The sequence below is a fragment of the Antrostomus carolinensis genome, unplaced genomic scaffold (assembly GCF_000700745.2).
Source record: "Antrostomus carolinensis isolate BGI_N321 unplaced genomic scaffold, ASM70074v2 scaffold13378, whole genome shotgun sequence".
Classification (NCBI taxonomy): domain Eukaryota; kingdom Metazoa; phylum Chordata; class Aves; order Caprimulgiformes; family Caprimulgidae; genus Antrostomus; species Antrostomus carolinensis.
In genome coordinates this window covers 143,336-164,716 of record NW_010335162.1, presented here as the reverse complement: position 1 = coordinate 164,716, position 21,381 = coordinate 143,336, and the positions used below count along the sequence as shown (strand labels likewise).

At 48.5% G+C, this 21,381-nt stretch overlaps 1 protein-coding gene across 1 annotated transcript in view; it reads right to left on the bottom strand.

Moving 5' to 3' along the window:
- B3GAT1 (beta-1,3-glucuronyltransferase 1) overlaps positions 1-19,930 on the bottom strand; it is a 34,308-nt gene extending 14,378 nt beyond the window's left edge. The window contains exon 1 of the mRNA XM_010174456.1: positions 19,859-19,930. The gene's annotated coding sequence lies outside the window, so the exon portion shown is untranslated. The remainder of the gene's footprint in view (positions 1-19,858) is intronic.
- Positions 19,931-21,381: the final 1,451 nt, after the last annotated feature.

The following is a 21,381-nucleotide window of genomic DNA, read 5'->3' as shown; positions in this document are numbered from 1 at the left end:
TTTATCCAAGTACCTTGGCAAGCAAAGCACATCACTTAGCGGGGACACGCACAGTGGACACTTTGCAAACACGGGGAGCAGTTTAGTCCCACTGTTCCCGTGGGGGGTGACGCATGAGCCCGCTGCTAAAAGGGCTGCATTGCAGACAAGGGAGAGCCCAGAGAATACCGCAGGCAAAGGCAGGGAGCAGTCTGCTCTGGGGAAAAGCACTGATCCCCCCCTGCACAGTCACTGGCTGGGCCGTCAGTCCCTGCCACTCCCGGAGCAGGGGCAGAGCCGAACCCCTCCTTAAATCAGAGGGCAGCTACTCACATCTGGGCTGTAGATAGGAGGCTACTTTGCAAAATGTTTTTCCTGAGACCCTTGGAGTTTGCATTTTCTTGGTTGCATGGGGCAGTCATGGAGAGATCCCCCCCCCTGCACAGTCGCTGGCTGGTCAGTCAGTCACTGCCACTCCAGGAGCAGGGGCAGAGCAGATCCCCTCCTTAAATCAGAGGGCAGCTACTCACATCTGGGCTGTAGATAGGAGGCTACTTTGCAAAATGTTTTTCCTGAGACCCTTGGAGTTTGCATTTTCTTGGTTGCATGGGGCAGTCATGGAGAGATCCAGGTTCAAATTCCTGATTAGCCCAATTTGGACTGATCTGGATTTCCCTCGGCCATGCCTTGAGCACTGGGCTGTACAGTCAGCCTCCAGCATTGAGCCCAGTGGAAGGCTTGAAATGAAATGGTTCCAAAAACCGAGGGGCTTGTCCTTTTAAAGTGCAAGCAAGTGATGTTCAAGTTGCTGGACAGAACCTGGTTCTTCCAAATTAGCACTTCAATCACAGAGATATTAATTTACCAAGGAAAACAAGGCGTAGGGAAAACATAGGTTGGTCTTTGTCCTTCAAAGGGACATGTCAATGTTCCTCAACAAAAGTTTCAGTGAATCATTTTTTTCCACACATACAAAAACCTACAAAAAACTATACAAACAACAACAAACCTCTCAACCAACCATCAAACACATCTGGTTCTAGGGAAAGCAGGGTTTCCTGCAGTCAAGTACATTTATCCAGCAGGAAAAAGTTTTTCATAGCCCAAAGATATGCTCTGTGCAGTCGGATACCCTGCAGGCTTTCAAGGAAGCATCCCCCAGCAATGTGGTTTTGTCCCTATTTTTTTTTCAGAACTGGAAAAGACAGCCTTAACCAGACAAAATAAACCAGGGAGGAAGAGGAGGAATTATTCCAGCAAAAATCAGCCTTACTGCTGCATCCCTGTCCAGCTCTCAGAGCCAGAGAAATCCCACTGGCCTAGCACTGCCAAAGCACACAGTGCCCTCAGGAAAGAGCATCTGGCCTCATCCTTGCTGTCCCTGTGGCTGCTGTCAGTGTCTGAACAGAGGGCACTGAGCGCCGGCATCCTTTGAATCCTCTAATAAAGCCAGAACATGTCCCCTTGAGCATCCCTGTAGGGCAGAGCTGTAAGGGGCAGCTCTGAAGACTGAACACCTTGCCTGGTGAAGTGCCTCTGCTGCAAACGCACCAAGGAAAGGACAGTGCCCCTGGAGAAGGGGCTGGAGGAAATGACATGCTAAAAGAGCCGCTCAGAGTCAATTCACAGCATCTGGCAAGCTGCCACAGTGGGCTGGCATGCATCAAATGCCCCTTTGGCAAGGGCAGCTTCCTCCAAATACAGGGCTCTTACCTTAGAGATGCCTTTTCCCTGCCTCCTGCCAATCCAGATTCAAACTGTCAGCGTCCCCCACAGGACAGGCTGACCCTGGGCGTCGTATGATGGAGAATGGGCACCTCTGTGCTGGAGTGCTACTCTCATTTCCAGCCCTTCAACACAGGGGATAATGAGCAGGCTCCAACGATTCATGCATTGGTCTCTTCAGGATCGATTCCTTTTAATTTGCTACAGAGCATTTAGCAGCTCCCTGGTCAATCATCTGTCACTTTGGTGCTCCAGCTGCCAAGGGCCAGCACAGCCCACTCGTGCCCCAGCAGAGAGAGCTATCGGCTTTGCTTTGCAGCTCTGCTTGGGCTGGCAGTGAGAGTTCCTGGGGATGGTACTCTCCATCGTGGGAATGCTTCTTCCCCATGTCCTCCCAGGGCTGGCTGAATGCTGAGCTCCTTCTGGGCCATCAGCAATTGCAGGCTGCAGATGTGAACCAGCTACCCCGTGCACAGGGGCTGTAATTAATGTTCCCTTCCCTCCACACAGCGCGCTCCGCATGCCCAAAGGGCTGCAACCCCAGTGTGGATCCAAATCATAGATGGTGAGGGTCCAGCAGGGACTCTGCTCTGCAGCAAAGACGTTTGCTCACTGTTAATTCCTGAGGCAATTTGATTTTATTGATGACCCTGAGAAGCCTGACTAAAGGACATCATAAGAATTCACTTGGTGCTGCTGTGAGCACTGTGAAATCTGGATCCAGACGAAGTATTTCAAGCGTGTTCCCTCTCAACAAGTTAACACAACCGAGGGCCTCAGTGCAGGGTGATGCCAGTCCTCCGTGGAACAAAGCCACGCTCCCAACTCACCATCACATGGTAAAGCTGCAAAAGGTGAAATCCATTTTCTCCTGTGAATAACATCAGCTAGGAAACATGTAGTCGCCTGCGATTTTACACTGCTGGTGAGAGAAGTCACAGCTTCACAGCCCAAGACAGAGGGTTTGCACTGAATCCCCAAAATCCCTGTCTACCAAAGCCAAACAATGCTTTTTGTTGCTGTTTATGGCACAAGTGAGGCTAGCCAAAAATTAGTCAGGGGAAAATTATGCTCCTCTTCAAGGCATTCACTCTACCCCTGCTCCATCATAATACCACTCTCCTTTTCCAACTTAAAACCTTCCAAAGAAAACCTGGCTTTGTTCAGATTGCCAAATTTGGGCTTCTGCTTCCTCCTGCTCTACAGGGAAAAGAAGGAGGAGGAACAAATTTAAAGACTAATTAATTAAAAAGATCAAACTCTCCTTCTGCTACAGAAAGTACACTTTTTTTTCTCAGTTTTGAAAAATCAGGAGAAAGACCTGAAAGACCAGGCGAAATCACCAGCTCAAATGTGAGCAATTTTGGGGGTTAAAATACTGCTAAAGCAAAGGTGTTTTGCATAGTTTGGAAGGAGTTTCCTTGGCAGAAATACATTCTGAGATGCTGAGAGCAGAAGAGCTCTGCCACATGGTGAAAGAGATTTCACATCCTCCGGCAGAGGGCAATGGTGTCAAGGCATGACAGGATTAAAAGGGCACGCATCTAATAAAAAAACCCCTTAATAAATCCTACAGCCACGTGTTAGTAACATGCTGGATTATTAAACACTGAAGGTTCTTTTTTTAAATCAAGCTAATTGGCATCAGCTCTGACACGTACCATAGGAAACACTGATTTGATCTGCAATCTGGTTTATAGTCACTTTTACCTTCTTTCTTCCTTTGGGGTCAATCAGCCCCAGCGTCATTACTCTTTGGTTTTCCCACATTGAACAGAAGTGATTTAGAACATGTTGAACTAAAGAATTGCTTGAGTTGAATTTGTATATATACATAAGTCACTGCAGTAAAAATATTGTCTAGATGTAAGAAAAACAAACACAAAAGCCAAACAAACATACCAAACACTTACTCGTGTTACAAAACAGCCAAGGAATAATAAACACACAGAGCCAAATCCTGTAACAAAAGCTCTGCAAAGAAAATAAACACTCACACTTCAGGATACAAAGTATATTCTCACTAATAGTTTTCCTCCCTGGGCAAAGCATCCCCTAAACCTAAACACAGGCTTTCTTTCACCTTTGCAATAGCAACTGGTCCTGATCCCAGCTGAAAAATGATGCAGGAGTCGCTCAAGCCAGAGCTGGTCCCTCTGCTCAGCCCATCTCAGCCCAGGGAGCAGCTGGACCACAAGCCCTGACACCCAACAAACCCTTCTGTATTTACATCCCAGTTCACACACCCAAGCCAGTTGTCCTGCACAGAAAACAACAGCAGATATGTGAGCACAGCTCTGCCATAGCCATTTTTCAGATGAGGACACTGAGGCACAGGGTAATTACAGGTCTACCTTGCAATCAGACAGCACAGCAGATGCTGGGGACACGGGCTGTGCCACTGGGCACGCTGGTGACCAGCTTCAGGTGGTCCAGACACAGCCCTGCTCCTCTCCACACGGCGTGGCAGGGGACAGGCATGGCAAGTCTCTGTCCAAGATTTTGGTATTTTGCAGAAAAGGCTTGTAAAGTACAGGTTAAAAATAAAGGTAATATTAAAAGCCTCTTGCTCGTTAATTACTCTATAAGCCATTACTGCCTAAAAACCCCATAACTTTAATGGGGACTATTATAAGTATAGTAGCAAAACCATGGAGCTAATTACTGTTTAGTTATTAAGCAGAACATAGCCAGAACTGAGTAATGAGCACGCAGAATTGCTTCTTCTTCGAGGATTTAATCAGGGGTGCCAACTTCAACCTTAGATTCTCCTGACTCCCAGGAGAAAAGGACAGAGGTTTTGCAGCCCAGTCCTCCCAGAAGGCTGCACACTGCTGCAAGGGGAAACACGCCATCCTTGAGCTAGAGCTGAGCTGTACAGCACAAAGCTTGAGCTGAAAGTCAAGAAAGGGAGTGAGAATGAATCAGGAATGTCTCAGTCCACAGTTACCAATCTGCCAGCTAGAGGAGAACAGGATTCATCCACAGGAATCAAAAATGTTGAGCCAATGCAGCCTGGGTCTGCATCGGAGGGTGAGGGTTTGGATAATCTCTTCATCTAGCTTTTGTTTTCTTCTTTTAAAAAATTAAAATAATTCCTGTGGCCAAAAGTAGAGAAATAATGTGTTCTTCTTTTTTATTTCTTTCTTAAAAAAAAAACCCCAACAAAAACCAACAACAAAACAAAACACAAAAAATAGAAAATTCAGAACTATTGGAAAAGCCTGGAAAGGAAACCTAGTTTTAGAGGCTGTTTTTCCACTCAATACTTTTGCCCAGTTCACCTGCAAACCCTAGTTCTATCTCTACACTTGCCTTGCCTATATACACAGGGGTCACTCCTTGTGTTTTCCAAGCTGTTGGAGAAACTAAGGCACTGAAATTGCAGAATTTCCCCAACCTTGCAACAGTTGAGGCAAAACCTGACCTGCCCTCCCCTTCCTGCCCTGAGCTGCTGAGCCCTGTTGCAACAAATAGGATCAAGAACACAGATTATCTCAGAGACAAAAATAACATTAACCAAGCTTCTCAGAACAACACTTAAAATTTAAAGCAAGCATGAGCAAAGTGGATCAAGGGAGCTCAACACAAGCACAATTAGCTTCTGTAACTTATTGCCACAGGATACTAAGAAGAACAAGAACTTAACAGGATTCTAAAAAGGATTAGTTGTGTATGTGAATAAACTGCATTTCCAGAATTAGAATGAACCACCCACAAGTTTGGAAAACATAGAAACCCTTGAGTTTCAGAGCTTCAGCCAAATTTCAACAAGCGTCAGAAACTTTCTCTTCTCCAGATTAATCTTCCCCCCGTGCTGCTCCACCTCTGCAGATGCTGGTGGAGGTGGCCAGAGCCAGAAACAGGACAGGAGATGTGATGGCATTGCTCTTACGCTGACTATGCTGCCTAGTCCCAAGAATTCACTGTTTCCAACAGCAAGGTAGATCTTCTGTTAAATCCTTAGAAGATTTAATGCATTGTCCTAAATGTGTTTGCTTTCTCTACAGGTTCTTACACTGCAGTCATCACCCTGCAGTACTGTCCAGGATTTCTCAAAGATCCTTAGCTACAGTCACTGCACTTCCTTTCCCTGTTGCTCCACAGACAGAGAGGGGAATGCCTCGGAAGGGGCAGGTATCATTTTATCACAGTAATAATATACTTCTTGATAAACAGCTGCACTTCACACATGGTTTTTAGAAAGCACCTCCATGAAGATGAAAAGCTGTTTGACTTACAGCCCACTTCCAAAATAGAAAGACAACTGAGAGTAGTTTTCTTAGGGGAAATGCTGATGACACTAACAAAAAGTTGTTCCAACTTTCTTTAAGGTTGTTTGTGGGTGAAGGCTCAACAAGCACTGGGAAAACTCCAACAACTGGCACATTTAAGGGCTTCTCCATCAAGTCTTCTCAAACTGGAGGTACAATGATACCTCCAGTTATCCCCTTTGCTCATCTAAGACAATGTCAACACTGTCAGACACAGACATATTCCCAGGCTCTCTATTTCCACCTCTGTGGTCTGCATTGCACCGAATGTTTTGTGCACCACTGACTTCCAGAGATTTTAAAAAATGACATTAACAAAGGATGACCCAATTTCAACATGATTGGACGAAATTCCGCAGCTCCATAATAGGCTTTGCATATGCTTTGTCCAAAGGGTTTGAAGATGCGTGCTTCAGCGTGATTCCTCATGTAAGAGAGGCAGCAGCAGGCCACAAGGATCAAGCCTCACCTTTCCAACCAGCAGGCTGGCAAAGGCCACTGTTCCAGGATCTGCAAGGCTGAATCACTGAGCCAAGCACATCAAGCTAACACCAGGTTCCCTGTGGACTTGCCTTTGTCCCTCTACCCAAGGAAGCCCTTACAAGTTGAACACGTGTACCATAGCTGGGTGATGAAAGAACGGACGTGGCTGTCAGAAGACTGTGACACTTGCTAACGCGGTAGTAAAGGTTACCTCACCACCACACACCTCACAGCTTTTGTTGCTAGTGTCTGAGAGAAGCCCCAGGCTTTTATATGCTGCCTGAATTAAGGGTGTAAGGTGCATCTAGAACCCCAGGCTGGTGGGATACACTGGGTGCTGCCTCCCGTTACACTGGCACCTGGGAAAGTTCACAAATACAGCTATCAAATATGAAGAGCTGTGACCAGCAAGCCATGGGCCCTAATTTTATCTCCTAGCTGGCTCTGCAGTATGTTCCCAATTCCAGACCTGGAGATGAGCTGCTCACCTCCCACACGCTGTTGCCTCTTGACTCACTGGGGAGACTGGGGACCACAGCAGAGCCCAGTGCCTCGCTCAGCTGCAGGTCAGGGCACACAGCACGTGGACACACCTTTCAGCATCGGCTGGAAGGCAGCTCACCAGCTCTGTACCTGACACCTGGCTTCATAGCCATCAGCACTTACTTTTAATTACTAAGCTCTTCCCTTATTCACCCCTGAAAAAAACCCCTAAATCCTGCTCTATTTTTAAAAAGTTATTAATAACCTGATTTTAATGCATTAAAAAGGGGGAAAAAAAGAAGCCTTGCAGAGCCAGTGAGCAAGCTAGCCCTCTCCTCCTGCAGCAAGCCACTACTGTACACCCTAAACACCTTAAATAGGGATTTCATAGAATCATAGAATGGTTTGGATTGGAAGGGACCTTAAAGCTCATCCAGTTCCAACCCCCCTGCCAGCAGCAGGGACACCTTCCACTAGACCAGGTTGCTCAAAGCCTCATCCAGCCTGGGATTTCCTTTTCAAAAGCATAATTTTTCTTTTTTCAATAGCAAACATCAAGTATCTTAAAGGTGGGTTTTGGTTTTTTTTGAAGGCTGGGAAAAAATTACACAGGCATCCAAATTCTCCATTACTTTTGCAAACACCAGCTGTTCTAAAGCACAAATCCTTGAAGATATTACTGCTTGATAGAGGTGCTCCGGACGGGCAGCAAAGAACTCTCACTGCTGGGAGAGCTCAGCGCTGCTGTTCTGCTCCTGTGAATTCACACACAGCTTCTCCTCTGCACCAACACGTGCTGCTCACGAGGCAGCTGGGCAAGCCTGGAGTTAGTTGCTCTGTATTTCAGAGGCACTAAGAGGAGCCACGCAGGTAATTTGAGTTGAATTGCTTCTGGGATGTACATTCACTTATAAATTTCTGCCTTATTGAGAACCACTTTTTCACTGCAGACAAGCCTGCAACAGAGCCAGGGTTCCCAGGTGAGCTGCTGCACCCTGCTCAAGCATGTTCTAGAGTCCTTCTTAGCAGCTGCCTGAGCAACAAACCCTCCAGCATCATAGCATACCCCAAGGCTGCAGAAATGTGTTCCTATCATAGCAGCAGTGCTTGGAGGGACAGGGCCATTCCCTGAGTCACAGAAATATTTCTCACAGGTTTTCTCTCCTATGGCCTTGCAGGACAGATCTAGCAAAGATGCACCATGGCACTCAGAGCTCTCCCCACTCCCTGGTGAGCAGCTGGCCAAAAAAATCATAGCCAAAACCATTACATGAAGCCACAGAGAAAGCTCCTCGCTCCCATCCCTGTTAGGTGGCTTCTTTAAGGAGATGAGGCTCAAATCCTAAGCGCTGCTCAGTGCTGGGTGGTCAAACAGGGCAGAGAGAGCCCGACAGCCTGTGACCTCTGCAAAAGTCACTAATGGGACTGAGGGATTAACATCGATTCTTTTGTGCTACAGCGTGGAAAGGGAAGCGGGGGGAGATCTGGGATGATAAAGCAAATGCCCAACTATAATTCAGCAGCTTGCAACACAATCAATTGCCGCTTGCAGTTCTGCAGTCCATTAACACAGCCACAAACCTACACAACCTTCTCCTTGGAAACAGGAAGGGCATTTTAACATTTTCTCCCTTTGATTTCTGGTTGAATTTCGGCAGGGTCTGCTGTCCCTACTGCTGAAAGGAAGCATGCAGGGCTGCCCATGATGCACTCATCCTTCTTCCCTCACCTCCTTTCTCTGCAGTCACCACGGAGGTTTTGCCTGCCTGGGAACCTTTGACATGTCAGAATAACATGGCTCATCTTCCATTTGAGAGGCATTTGTATGGAAATAATTTCTTTTCCTCTACTAGCATAAAATTTCCATATCCAATAAACCCAGAGCTATTCCAGCACTGCCCAAGGAGGTGGAATTTGGCTCTTAGTTCATCTCTTAGTGGGAAAGGCAAGGGCTAAATCGACTTGTTTGTCCAGCTTCCAATCTAAGCCTGGTTCTGACTCTGGCTTCCCCTGTGGCTTAGTTATTTTGGCTCACCTGCACCTCAGCTTGCTCTAGAGGTGAGATGAAAATAGCTGCCTACTTTTGGACAGGAATCACAAGGCTCAAGTAGCTCACAGGCTAAATACAGAAATGGCACAAGCACTGATGCCTGAGGTGCTGGCAAAGCGCAACTCACACCAATCTGACGGGCTGGTGTGCATGCCTGGGGAAGGTCATTTCTCCTAATTTTAGAATCACCCATGGGCCAAACCCAGCCCAGATCTTCTCCATATGAATGAGAAATGGAGAAGCCAAACAAAAACTGGAGACAGAATTAAGCCAACAGTTTCACAGCCCAAGTGAAAAGAGCAGTGAAGAAGCAGCCCTCACAGGAACAGGTACCTACGAGTGCCTCTCCCTGCTGCCCAGCTCCCCAGTATCACTCACCAGCTCCTGCCATTTCCAAGAGCACCTTCATCACTTCCAAAAGCTTGACCTGCTTGCTCAAGCACCATCCTGCCACCAAACTAGTCAGGACGTAGAGAAATATTCCCTGTGGTCTGCAGAGTGCTTCATCACTGGGAAACTCTGACCTACAAGTGGCTGAAAGCACACACATGTGATCTGACACAAAGAGAGATGCAGACGCTGCTGACGGACAGACAGACTCCCTTGCAGGGTTTCACTTGCAAGGTGAGGAGCCAGACAAGCCCTTGGGGAGTTGTGAGAAACTGGAGGGTTTTGTAATGGCTGCTCTAAGAATGTTGTAATCACGCAGCAATTGCTGTGCATCTCCAATCAACCAGGCAAATTACACCGTTATTATTACGACTGTCACCAACCTTGCAGGGCAGGGATGGAGAGGCCAGCCCTTGCCCAAGGAGGGAACAGGGTTAGGAGAGCACCAACAGAGCAAAGACCCACCACACTCCCTTCAGGCCTGCCTAACCCAAGCCATGACAGCCTGGTAGCTTCCTCAAGTGACTAGGACCACATCTGTGCTTTCCTGGGCTGTATCTCAAGGTACAACATTTAATTTGTCAGGTATATTTTACCTTTTTTTAATTAAACAAATATCTTCAAGCACAAGAGCAGCTCTTGTAATTTGATTGGAACTGTTAGTCTTTCAAATGTCATTCCTACAGATGACTAATATTTAAAAACAAGAGCTGCTAAACTCTTTGACTCAGTTGATAACGAGCCAGAGCAGTAACGATGGTTGAGACAGAGAGGGAGAAATCAGTGCTGCCTGGACTCAGAAGGGCTCAGTGCTGCACATGGCCATATAAAGCCTTTTTGCAGCTTGAGGGACTGGGGCTTCCTGACAAATGCAGAATGCAGGCTATGAAAATGGGGGACGTGGCACATCTGTGAGGACATCTCGACACAGTGTCACTGTCATGTTGACAAAAAAAGAGAAGAATTTCCTCTTTCAGGCTCTCTCAGTGTGTCGGTTTTCTCAGTGCAGGGTGAAGACCTTGTTTCATTCTGCCTCCTCCACAGGCTCCCTTTTGAGCAGGTTTCCCTGGACTCCCTGATCCTCCATTTTCCCACATCTACCCAATGGAACACTGCTTTGGGAAGCATCCTAAGATTTACAAAGCCAAAAGTGCACCATGGTGTTAGCGGCAGGGGAGTGCACGTGCTGATTTCTGCACCTGAACACGAACACTCACCTACTCCACAGCCCCCTTCTCCCCACAGGACGGTGTCTCAGCCCTGGATTGCTGCATAGTTCACAATTTGCTCTGTAACAAGAATGACTCAGGCTGTCGGATAAGTTATTAACTTCAGCAGCCAGAGTCTCTTCCCATTAGAGCGTTATGGTACGAGATGCCTGGGTGAGACAAAAAGGACTGCCAGGCAGAGCACAGAGTGCACGAGACAGCGATGAGAAATAATGTTGGCAGCGTTATTAAAAGATAAATTGGAGGAAGAAAGGAGGTGTGTGTGTGGGGTGACAACTTCAGAGGATTATAACAAATCCTTTGCCACCAGGGGCTTCATAGCTGTCAAATTTCCCAAAGCCAGGGGACAGGGCAGTGGCAGGGAGACAGATTAGGTCTCCCAGCTCCACAGGTCAGAGCATTCCTTCCTTCCATGCAAAACCCCAGAAGTGTTCTGCAGCGATAGGTTTACAGCCTGAAAAGTTTTCCTGACCCCAGCACCTCTTCACATGATCACAGTGACAGTAGAATCCTCACAATGCCGTGGACAGTTACTCCTCCACAAAGGGCAGAAATTGGCAGCTCCCCCTCCTACCGTCCTTCAGGCTTTATTCATGGAAAAGCACCTTTTATTGCCATTTTTGCTTCTTCCTGAGGCTAGTCTGCCAGGCTTGAGGCAGAGATAGTATCTACACCTCCAGGATCCAGACAGCTCCACCTTGCTGCCAAGGGATTCATCTTAGAGTAATTTTATTCACAGTTATGCCTGCCAGGCCCTCTTTTCAATACTCTTGGCTGAACACTGGCTGCTTGCACTTGGAGAATTTCAGAGATAAAGTAACTAATAACTTCGAGCAACTGTCTGAGGCAGATGTGACTTCAAACTCAGCCACCCAACTGAACTCTCATCACATTGCTTCACATTCTCTTAACAATCTCCTGCTGCCACGCCTGAATCTCACTCCTCAGGCCAAGCTAGCACATCCAAGTCTATCAGCATCCTTCCCACCTCCCAAAGAGTCCACCATGGTACAGACACCTCACGTGCACGCAACAGCTTCCCAAGCAGGTAAAGTTCTCCTAGCCCCTACTCTTACCACTCAGATTCCACTCAATCTTTTCAATGCTCCCAATTTTAGTACTTAAAAAGCCCACCAGAAACGATGCTCATGTAACTGACAAATAGAAACAAATACTTCCAAACCCTCACAGAAGGTCACTCTCTGAAAATGAGTATGTTAAAGTCACGCCTTATGGATGTGCCACTATTATAAGAAAGACACTGGAAGAATTATTCATTAGTAGTGACTTCTGTGGCTCTAATCTCCATAACCAGCTGCCGTTCATCCAAGTGGATCACAGCCCATCTGAATAAACCTTTGAATGTCCATGCAGCCCCACATCACACAGAGCCAGCCTCTCCTGGGGCACTGCATCCCTGCAGCTACTGCTAGAGCTGAGGATGGGAAGGATAGAACATCCCTGTACCTCAGCGAGGCTGTAGGCAGCGTGCAGAAAGAGAGTGCCATAAACTGGCTGGCAGCCTTTCAAGGGTGGCAGGCTTGTGCCAGATGATACTGCTCTCTCTCAAATTAGAAGCAAAACGTGCCACTAGAAAGTCAGGTGAAAGCTGTCTCTCAAGGAAGCAAGAGGCTGCCTCTCTACCGCTGCGTGAGGCAGCATCTTAAAGCATCCTGCTAATCTGAGCACAGCCGTTGCCTCCCAAAAAAAGCCACAGCTCTCTCAGGGTCCAGACTTGCTTTGTTCTGTCCCAAACCTGCCTGCTTTTCCTGGCAGACACAGGTCAGGGCTGCTGACCCCCACCATAAACTGTGCTGGGATTTAATCACAACGCCATTGTCCTCCCATTCATACAATCACACCAAGCCCCTCAGAGAGGCAGATGGATGGTATCAATACAAATATTTATCTTCCTCAGCCCTGGAACCTGAGCTGGGCATTGGTTTGTACTGACTGTAGGAGATATCAAAAGATCAAACAGGCTCCCTCTCTGCCTCAGTCATGCAGGTTTACCATCCAAACATCATCCCTGCACAGTCCTGCCAGGCTTCCACCATCCAGCGAGCTCCCAGTTCAGAACAGGGCTGCAGCTTACTCCATATGTCTCACTCCCTCCTTCAGAGACCCAGCCCACTCACAGATCTGCCTCTCAGCAACCATCATGTGCATCTATTATTCAGAAGAAATATCAACTTATTCATGAGCCAAAATAGGTTCCAGGTACCGCACCCAGTCTCTAACAAAAAATTCCTCCTGCAAAGCTGCTCTTTTCTCAGCCTGGACTCAGCCAAGAGGAGTGCAGTGCTGCTCTGGCTTTGATCCCTCCGGAGGGTTTTACAGCTTTGTTACAGTGAGGGACAGGAGTTAACAACCCTGTCAGGCCGCTCCCTCGTCATCTGGTTAATGTACCTCGTTAATGGCCACGGCACAGTATCGCTCACCTCCTGTACACTCCACAAACTCCAGCCTTTCCCTTGGGCTTGCAGTTACAGTTCCTCACAAGGATGAAGGGATGGCAGGGCAAGGAGGGCATGGGAAGTGACCTGGTGCCCACAGGAGGACAGTGACTTATCTAGCACGTTGTCACAGGCCCCTGCAGAGTTATTCATGTACCAGGGAGGCATCTAGATACAGCAGACACTTGGATGCACCAGCCAGAAGCACTGCAGGGCCATCAGTGTCTCAGCACAGCTCCAGGTTTACTCTCTGTGCCACTGTCTGTGGGATTCAGATGGAATAATCATAGAAGATCATCTAGTCTGGTCTGGTCCCATGTGGCCAGAGCAATTTTGCTGGATTTCGCTCATTCCCTGAGAAGCTGGAGTCCCCCAAGGACTTTCCCATGCAGCCTCTGGTAGGTACAGCCCTGGCCCTCACTGGGCCACCTGTGTTAAGAGAAATACATTGGTACACGCTTCTTCTTTAGCTTTAGAAGCTGATAAACAGATGGAAAAACAAAGCACAAAATCTAAGGAGTTTAGCCAGAACCCTTCAGCACCAAGGTGGTATTTATAGACAAGCCCAGGGAGAGGTAACCCAGGCACCCACTCCCCTGTCACGCTGCATTTCTCTGCCAGAGGCCACGGTGTGCTGCTCCGAGGGAGCATTACTCATGCAGTTTGCTCAGCACCCACACACATATGCAACCAGACCCACTCATTCACAGCAGAACACAAAAGCATCTCAGCCCTCGCTCTGTGCCACCAGGACAGGAGAAGAGTATGGGCTATTCAAAACTACCATTTATCACAAGTGGGATGGATGTCTCTCCTACTGATGGTGATAGGAGTTATGCTTTTTCCTCACTGAGAGCTGGAGTGGGCCCCAAATCATGCTGGCATTAAGTTATGATAATGCTGGAAGTATTATAAATGCTTTGCATGCCAGACAAATCCTGGACCAGGCTTCCAAATCCCCTCAAAATCCCCACTTGCGTCTCTACATTCATCCATTCATGAAATCCAGAGCAGAGCCTCAGCATCCATCCTTTTGCTCCTGGTCTCTTTCCAGCTGAACGGAAGGTGAGGCAGAGTCAAGGTATTTCTTCTGGATTAGCCTTCTTTTGTCTTCCAGGTGCTAAATCTAAGGAAGAAAGTGTGCTAGGCTATTTAAGAATGACATCTAGTTGAGACAAATCCCATGCCCCTTTCTCCTGTCAGAAAGTGAAGCGTGTCTCATTCTCCACAAGCTTTGGCCCTCATAACCACAGCGAACTGTGGCACTGGAGAAACTGGGGCTCTGCCACCCACACAACACAAAGCGTGGCATTGACGAGGCTGGAGAAGTGAGACCTTGCAATTGGCTGGGAGGAGATCTTTGTGCCACAGCTGCAGTTGTGGACATCTGGCTCCAGATGAGTTCCCACTCACAAAGGGTCAGATGAGAGCTGCACTGGCCTCACAGTGCCCATCTGCAGGGGCTTAGGGTGGGAGACACACACCCCTGCTTCCTGCAGTGCCATAGGTGTAGGTCCTCACAGCAGAGCTCACCATATAGATTTGTTTTGCAGTCAATGGGAAGAATTCCTTTGGCTGATTTTAGATGAATGTTTTCAGATGAGATGAGCTGTACCCTGGAAATGCCCATTTCTCTTTACTATACAGCTGAACCTACACCAGCCAACATCCACATCTTCAGTGCACTTAAGCAAAGGGTTTCCCACCTTTTTTTGGGGTAAAGAGACTTCATTCTCTCAGCTGCATCTTTCGATTCCCTATTCCCAGATGGCAGACAGTGCAGAAGAGAAAATTCTTCTGACAACTCAGCCCACTGGTCTGGAGTGCACAAGGCAGGAATGGAAGGAGAGATTCTGAACTCTACTTTCCATGTTGCATTAACAGGGTACCAGCTGTTGTTATTCCAGAGAGGATAACCAGACTCCAGCAGACACTGTGGAAGGAACTTGAGGGATCAGCAGACATCTCTCTCCCATGGGCTCTGCAGTGCATGCATGTCTTTGCAACAGCCTGGAGCTGAACAGAAAGAACTCTCAATCGTGACGTGAAGATGTCAACTCCCTCCCCAGAGGTTTCAGAGATGGGTTTTTTTAAATGCCTTTCTGAAGGTTGCCCATTCTAACTGGCAGAATTTCTTCTGTGGGTTCCCATATCTTTGCCAGGGGACTCCCTACATGATCACAGGTCAATCACCTTTCCCTGGTCAGTATTTGGCCAAGTTTCCACCAAAACCAAGCATGCAGTATTTTCTCTGTCCATACTATGCTCCAGTGCAGAGGCTAGATGTTCACAGCACCAAGGACTCTGGAGTACCAAACCACATCTCAGGAACTAACAATAAATAGCATTCCAGGGCAGCGTACAGGCTGGAGCTGGGCCAGCAGTGACCAACACATTAACACACCCTCTGAGAGCCAATACATCACCTGCTCTTAAAGAACAGCAACAACAAGTGCAGGAAGCCTTGTGCAGAAGCTCAGCTCTTTCCCATCTTTAGGAAAATAGCTCAGAGCCAGGCAGGAGGGGGATGCTGAGCATTTCCTATTTATTCTGCTGTCACTGCCAGGCATATCACATCGTGTTCCCCGTGGCTCGCACGGATAGGATAGCTGGAGGGATATCTGCAAATTGCTTAAAGGTTCTGTGGTACTCAGGCAGGACAGGGCATTTCTCAGACAGAAACAGAGCCTGTGTGCATCTGCTCACAGCTGTACAAGGGAAAGAACACACGTCTATACACAGGCCAGGATGAAAAACACAGGTGTGCAAAGCTGCTTGTGCAAGGGGGCTTCAGGCACTGTACAGGTACCTGTAAGGTATCATCTATCCCACGCAGGAGTCATTTTATGAGCCTGTGAATGATGTGACTTGGAAAGTGCCACTTGGCACAACTAACAGATCCACAGACAGAGAGGGTAAAGAACAGGAGGACTAAACCTGCTGAATTTGTGGGACAAAGCCATCAGCACTGCAAGAAGCTGGTATCTGCTCCCTAGCATGACGAATCGTTCTCCGTTGTTTCCTCAGTCTCTCATGGCCTCAGCTCCCTGGAGGCGTGGAGTTCCCATTAAAAAATGTAGGAGGATATATTCAATAGTGACTAATACGCTGTATTACTTAGAGCACTTGGGGGTGGTCCACGTGTCTAGAGCAGGATATGAAGATTAACTATGGGCCACACCCTGTGATCTCCACTCAGCAAAGCCCTTATTAGCTTCTGAAGGTGAATCCAGCCCTGATGTCAACTTGCCAATCCAAACACAAACAGTTGAGGTTCACAGGAGAAAAAGGGAGAATCCACCCTCACTATACAGACATTTTGCTTGGCAAAGACCACTTCTCTTGCCACCAGAGAAGCAAAACACTGGGCGGTAACTGATTCAGGATCTCCACAAGCAAAGCATAAAAGACAATAAGTTACAGAGAACAAGGACCCATGAGAAAGACACTGCAGAGGGCCCTTTCGATGACATTGCCTCCAGAAGATGCTTTGCCTTCGAGTGGGTTGAAGCCACACCACATGCACTTCCAGCCATATTCCCAAACAAGACTAACACCTACAGCCCACCCAACTTTTCAAGGCTTCTGCACGCAATGGGAGGGCTGCAGAAAAAATGCAGGGTCACAGAGGGCATCAACCATGGAGAAAGATGCTGATCAAGACATGCTGCGACCCCAGAAGACAGAGATGTTGCTGATAAGCCCATATGAAAAGCAGCCCTGGAAGCCAGGCAGCCTCTGGCACTGCTCATCCTTGCAAGACAAAATGTACAGTGATGCAAGAAAGGGCCATATCCTCTCTCCCTATGGATTCCAATCTGCCCACTGGGTTTTTTTGAAGGAGAAAAAACTGCACAACTTTTTTTTTTTTCTTGAGCTAGTAGAAACAGAACAAGGGCAGGAGTGAGCAAAGGCATTGCAAAAGGCAAGGCTCCAAGAAACACTAAAAAACGAATTGCAATATTTGCCCTAATGTCCCTTAAAAGTCAGTTCTTTTCATTTCCCAAGGCTTCTGCTGTTGCAACACGAGGGTGCTGGGAAAGATTCAAAGGGCAGAGGCACTGTTTTCCTTTCAGAAAGCATTATTTTGACATTGAGCAGCCAGCTTGACACAAGGGGAGAGCGTGTGCTCACACTTTTGTTACTGGAAGAAGATTTCTTGCTCAGCTTAGGCCAGATTTCCCAGCTACAGCAATTGTTCGCCAGGAAGAAGCAGCATTTGTGAGCGTGCTGAAAACCAACATGGCCCTACAAACAGGAGGCAGTTGCTGCTCTTTTTGCCTCAGAAGGTGCAGAACTGCAGAGCAAAAGCCAGAACAACACTGCAGGTCAAGGGAGGAAAGAGAGCAAATCCAGGCACCGCCATAGTTAGCTGGAGCTCTGTGAGACACTGCCCTGGTGAGGACAAAGCCACAAGAGAACAGAATCCCTGACCCCAGTGGCACCGTGTCAGGCCTGTGACACATCCCAGGTGACAGTCTCTGCCTAGGGTTGGGGTACTATCCCCTCTTTGCAGTCACTTTCCACTATGAGCCACCTTGATGGGTCAGGAAACTTTGGGATGCCAACTAACAAGTGAGAAAAGCTCTCCCACTGTTTTTTACGATGCCCTCTCCCTTTGCTGTCCTAGAGAACTGAAATGACAGTAAAGTTGGGTCCCCTGTTTTGCACCTCCCTCGGGTCAGCCGGCTTGGAGGGAGCCAGCTCTCATACAAGCTGTTACTGTGCTGCTAACGACTCCCAAGTTCACATTTCTCCCATGGAAAGCTGACAGGTTTCACTAGTTTTTGCCGACGGGGGTGTGCAGGGAGGGATTTTGAACTCAGCTGCATGAAATGGGAAAGTGCTCATAGCCAACGTCACCAATTTCATTTTCCTTACTCTGTCTTTCATAAACCCACACATATGCAACCAGGAAAATAAAATTATTGGTCAGCTGCCTTCTCATTCTAGTAGCATCCACTGTCCTGCTGGCTTTGGCCATTTCCAAAGCTCTTGGCCCCTATCGTAGAATTAATCCTCCTGGGAGAAATATCCTTCCTTTTCACTGCCCAATTATTCAATTCTTTCAGCAGAACATCTGCCATATTCCTCAGTGCTTTGAAGCTGACACAAAACAGAGTAGGCTGCTACATACAGAAAGAAGATATTTTATTGTCTTTTCCTGAGTGCTTCCACTTTCCCACACCTTTTCGATCCCAACTCTGTCAGGTAACCCAAGCAATCCCAACCACAGTAACCTAGCCAAATCTTGGTCAGTTCATTCTCATTGGAGATCTGTGTACAGAGAGGAACTAATTAGACAAACAAGGGGAGCACGATGCATCTCAGGTGAGTTAGGAGAATTTCCTCATACGAGCAAGGATTACTCAAGAAACAAAAGAATGGCTTGAAGCTCCACTGTACACTGACACAGTCCTTCTTCCATATTTCTGTGTATGCACAAACACACCCAACCTCACCCATTTCCACAAGCTGGTGACACCTCACTGTAGATGTTCAGGGTCACTGACTACTTAGACAAGCACACACAGGCCTATGCAACAGACTGCATAGTCTCTTTGAGTCCATAACATTGGACCATAAGCTCCTTAGATGTGTATACAAGCTCTTACGTCAACTGACAGCACACTGGAGCTCATCACTTTCTGCACTGTATGCACATAAGCAGGGACTTCTGTGACACGTCATTATCTAAGTAACCACAGCAAATGCTTCCTAATCCCATGCCAAGACCCATCACGAAGCCCCTGAATGCAAAGGGAGGAGGGGGTATCTGATGGACAGCACAGAACAAACGGATATTGCAGCAGCAAGATCCTGCTAAAGAGAGTGAGGGATGCCCAGCCAAGACCTGCACTTGCTGGGATACACTGGATATGGGCTCCACAGCTGTAAACATTAGGTCCTCCTCAGTGCTTTCCCAAAGAACATCTAGGCTGATCCACCTCCCAATACTATTTGAAGTTATGCTTTCTCCTCTGACTGAGAGAAATTAGGACTTTCAGGGTCAGAGACACAGGAACTGAGTCAAAGAGAGGCCCAGCAGGGAAAAGGAAAGCATTAATTTATGGACAGCATCATTGATCACCATGGTGTTTCTCCCCCATAATCACTATTTTCCATTCCCACTCACTCCCACAACACAACATGACACAGAGATCACGCCTCAGATGGCACAGCACCGCTCAGCCATCTCCTATTCCTCCAAAAGATAGCACTCAGAAACCTTTTCCCTTTAAGCAGCCTCAAAGTTGGCTCTCACCACTGCTGGCATGAATGAAAGGGATTTCAGTTCCCCCTCCTCCTAAATCCCATCCCTGTCTTTCAGCACAGATGCACGGACGGGCTGGAAGGCAGCAGGGCCATTGTAGTCCCCACACAGCTTCCCCGAGAGCCACACGCAAGCCCACGAGGGGAGCCCCAGAGCAGGTGCAGGTTTGGGAGGGCAAGGCTGGGAGCACAGTGCTCCTGGAGATGAGACATGGGCATATTTCCCCATAACCCAGCCTGCCTTCCCCAGGCAAGACAGCTTGGCATCCCCAGACACCCAGCCTGAGAAAGGGGGCAAAGTGATCTCCAGCCCTGCAGCCCCTGGGACCCACTCTGCATCCTTTAAATACACTGGGAGGGGGGGAGAAAAATCGCTTTGAGCCTTTTTGTGCTTCCTCCCACTCCCTGCCGGCTGCACACACACATGCACACACACACACACACCCAGCCCTGTGCATAAAGGATCTCTGTCCTGCTCAGCTCAGCCACACAATGCCTGTAAGAGGCAAGAGTTACCTTATTCCCACAGCCTGAACCGCCTTCTCTCTCCATCGTGGCTGGGAAGCTGCTCCCATTCATGCTTTAATCCCCGGGAACAGAGGCACGATTCAAAGCCGTTCTTCACCCACCGGAGTGGGCTCCCCCCAGCAACCTCCTCCTCCTTCTCTCCTCCCTTCTTCCTTGTTTGTTGGGTCCAGATTTGATTTTTTTTAATGTATTCTTTCTTAATCCCGGCAGTAACCAAGACACTCCTTCATTGCCTCTCTGCCTTCCCGTTTCACTCGCAAAGGAACAGCACTGGAGAGCTCCTTCTTCCTCCACTGCCCCCGAGGAGCTCCGGTTCCTCAGGTCTGCCTGTCTGCAGCGTGGCGTTAAGGGAGAGAAAGAGAGTGAAAGAGGGAGGGAAGGAGGGAAGGAGAGAGGGAGGGAGCGTGCAAACAGGGAGGAGGAGGGGGGGGGGCCCAGCGGGGTGCGGGAGGAAGGAGCCAGAGCGTGGCTGGCTGCTTTGTATCCAGAGCAGTGCTGACAGCCCCTTCCCTCCCCCCCCAACAGAGAAGGACCTGCGCTGCTAATGGTCTGTACCAATTTATTCCACTTAGGCAGGGGCACTTCTCCCTGCGACAGGAGGAAAAGCCAGGGAAGGCTCTGAGATGGCCCCTTAAGGAATTGGTTCCTGCTCTCCTCACTCCACAGCATCACCCGCTGAGTTTGCAGCCACAGGCTAAGGGAGACGCTCTCCCAGATCAGCAGGCAAATGGAAAGTGTGAGGCTAGGAAGGGCTGGGTGTGAGGCAAGGGTCTTGCTGGTGAGGAGGCTCAGGACCTCTCTGAGAGAAAGCAGTGACCATACATGAGGTGGAAAGCAAGGTTTGCCCCCAGCCTCAGGAAGGCAGGCCGAGCTCTGCTGCGCTTGCTGCACGCACACGGAACCACCCTCTGCTCCTCGTTGTGCCTCCATGCCCAGACTGAGGGCTCCCCAGCTGAGTCCACCCGAGCTCTGCAAGCAGTGGGTAACACTTGTTAGATCTCATGCAAATCCCCTTCTATCCAGCACCATTTCTCTCCATGGCCTCACTCAGCCATCCCTACCCAAACAGCAAGGGACCCCCACATCCACCCCGCAGTTGACCCAGGGCCCCGGCACTGGGCGAAGGACAGCAGGAGCAAGGAGGCTCTGGGTGTGCCTGGGGCTGCCCCCAATCTGGGGACAACTGCAGCAAGCCCAGTGGGCAGACAGGACACTTCTGTGATCTCCAACAATGCACCAGGACCCTAGGGATGCTCCCTTCCTTCATCGGGACCAGCTGGAGGATGCAGGGCTTGAAGGGGCTGAGGAGCAAAGTAAAGATCTCATCTCCTGATACTGCCCTTTAACAGTTAACCCAGGCAGGGCTGACTCATGCTCGGCAGCAGATTCCTCAGAGATGGCTGAACACCACGGTACCCATGTTTCTGAATGCCACACTTTCAGCTGGACAGTTTAACATGGGCCAAAAGTCAGTCCTGAGGCTGGGGGCAAGTTACCTTCTACCTGTCCTG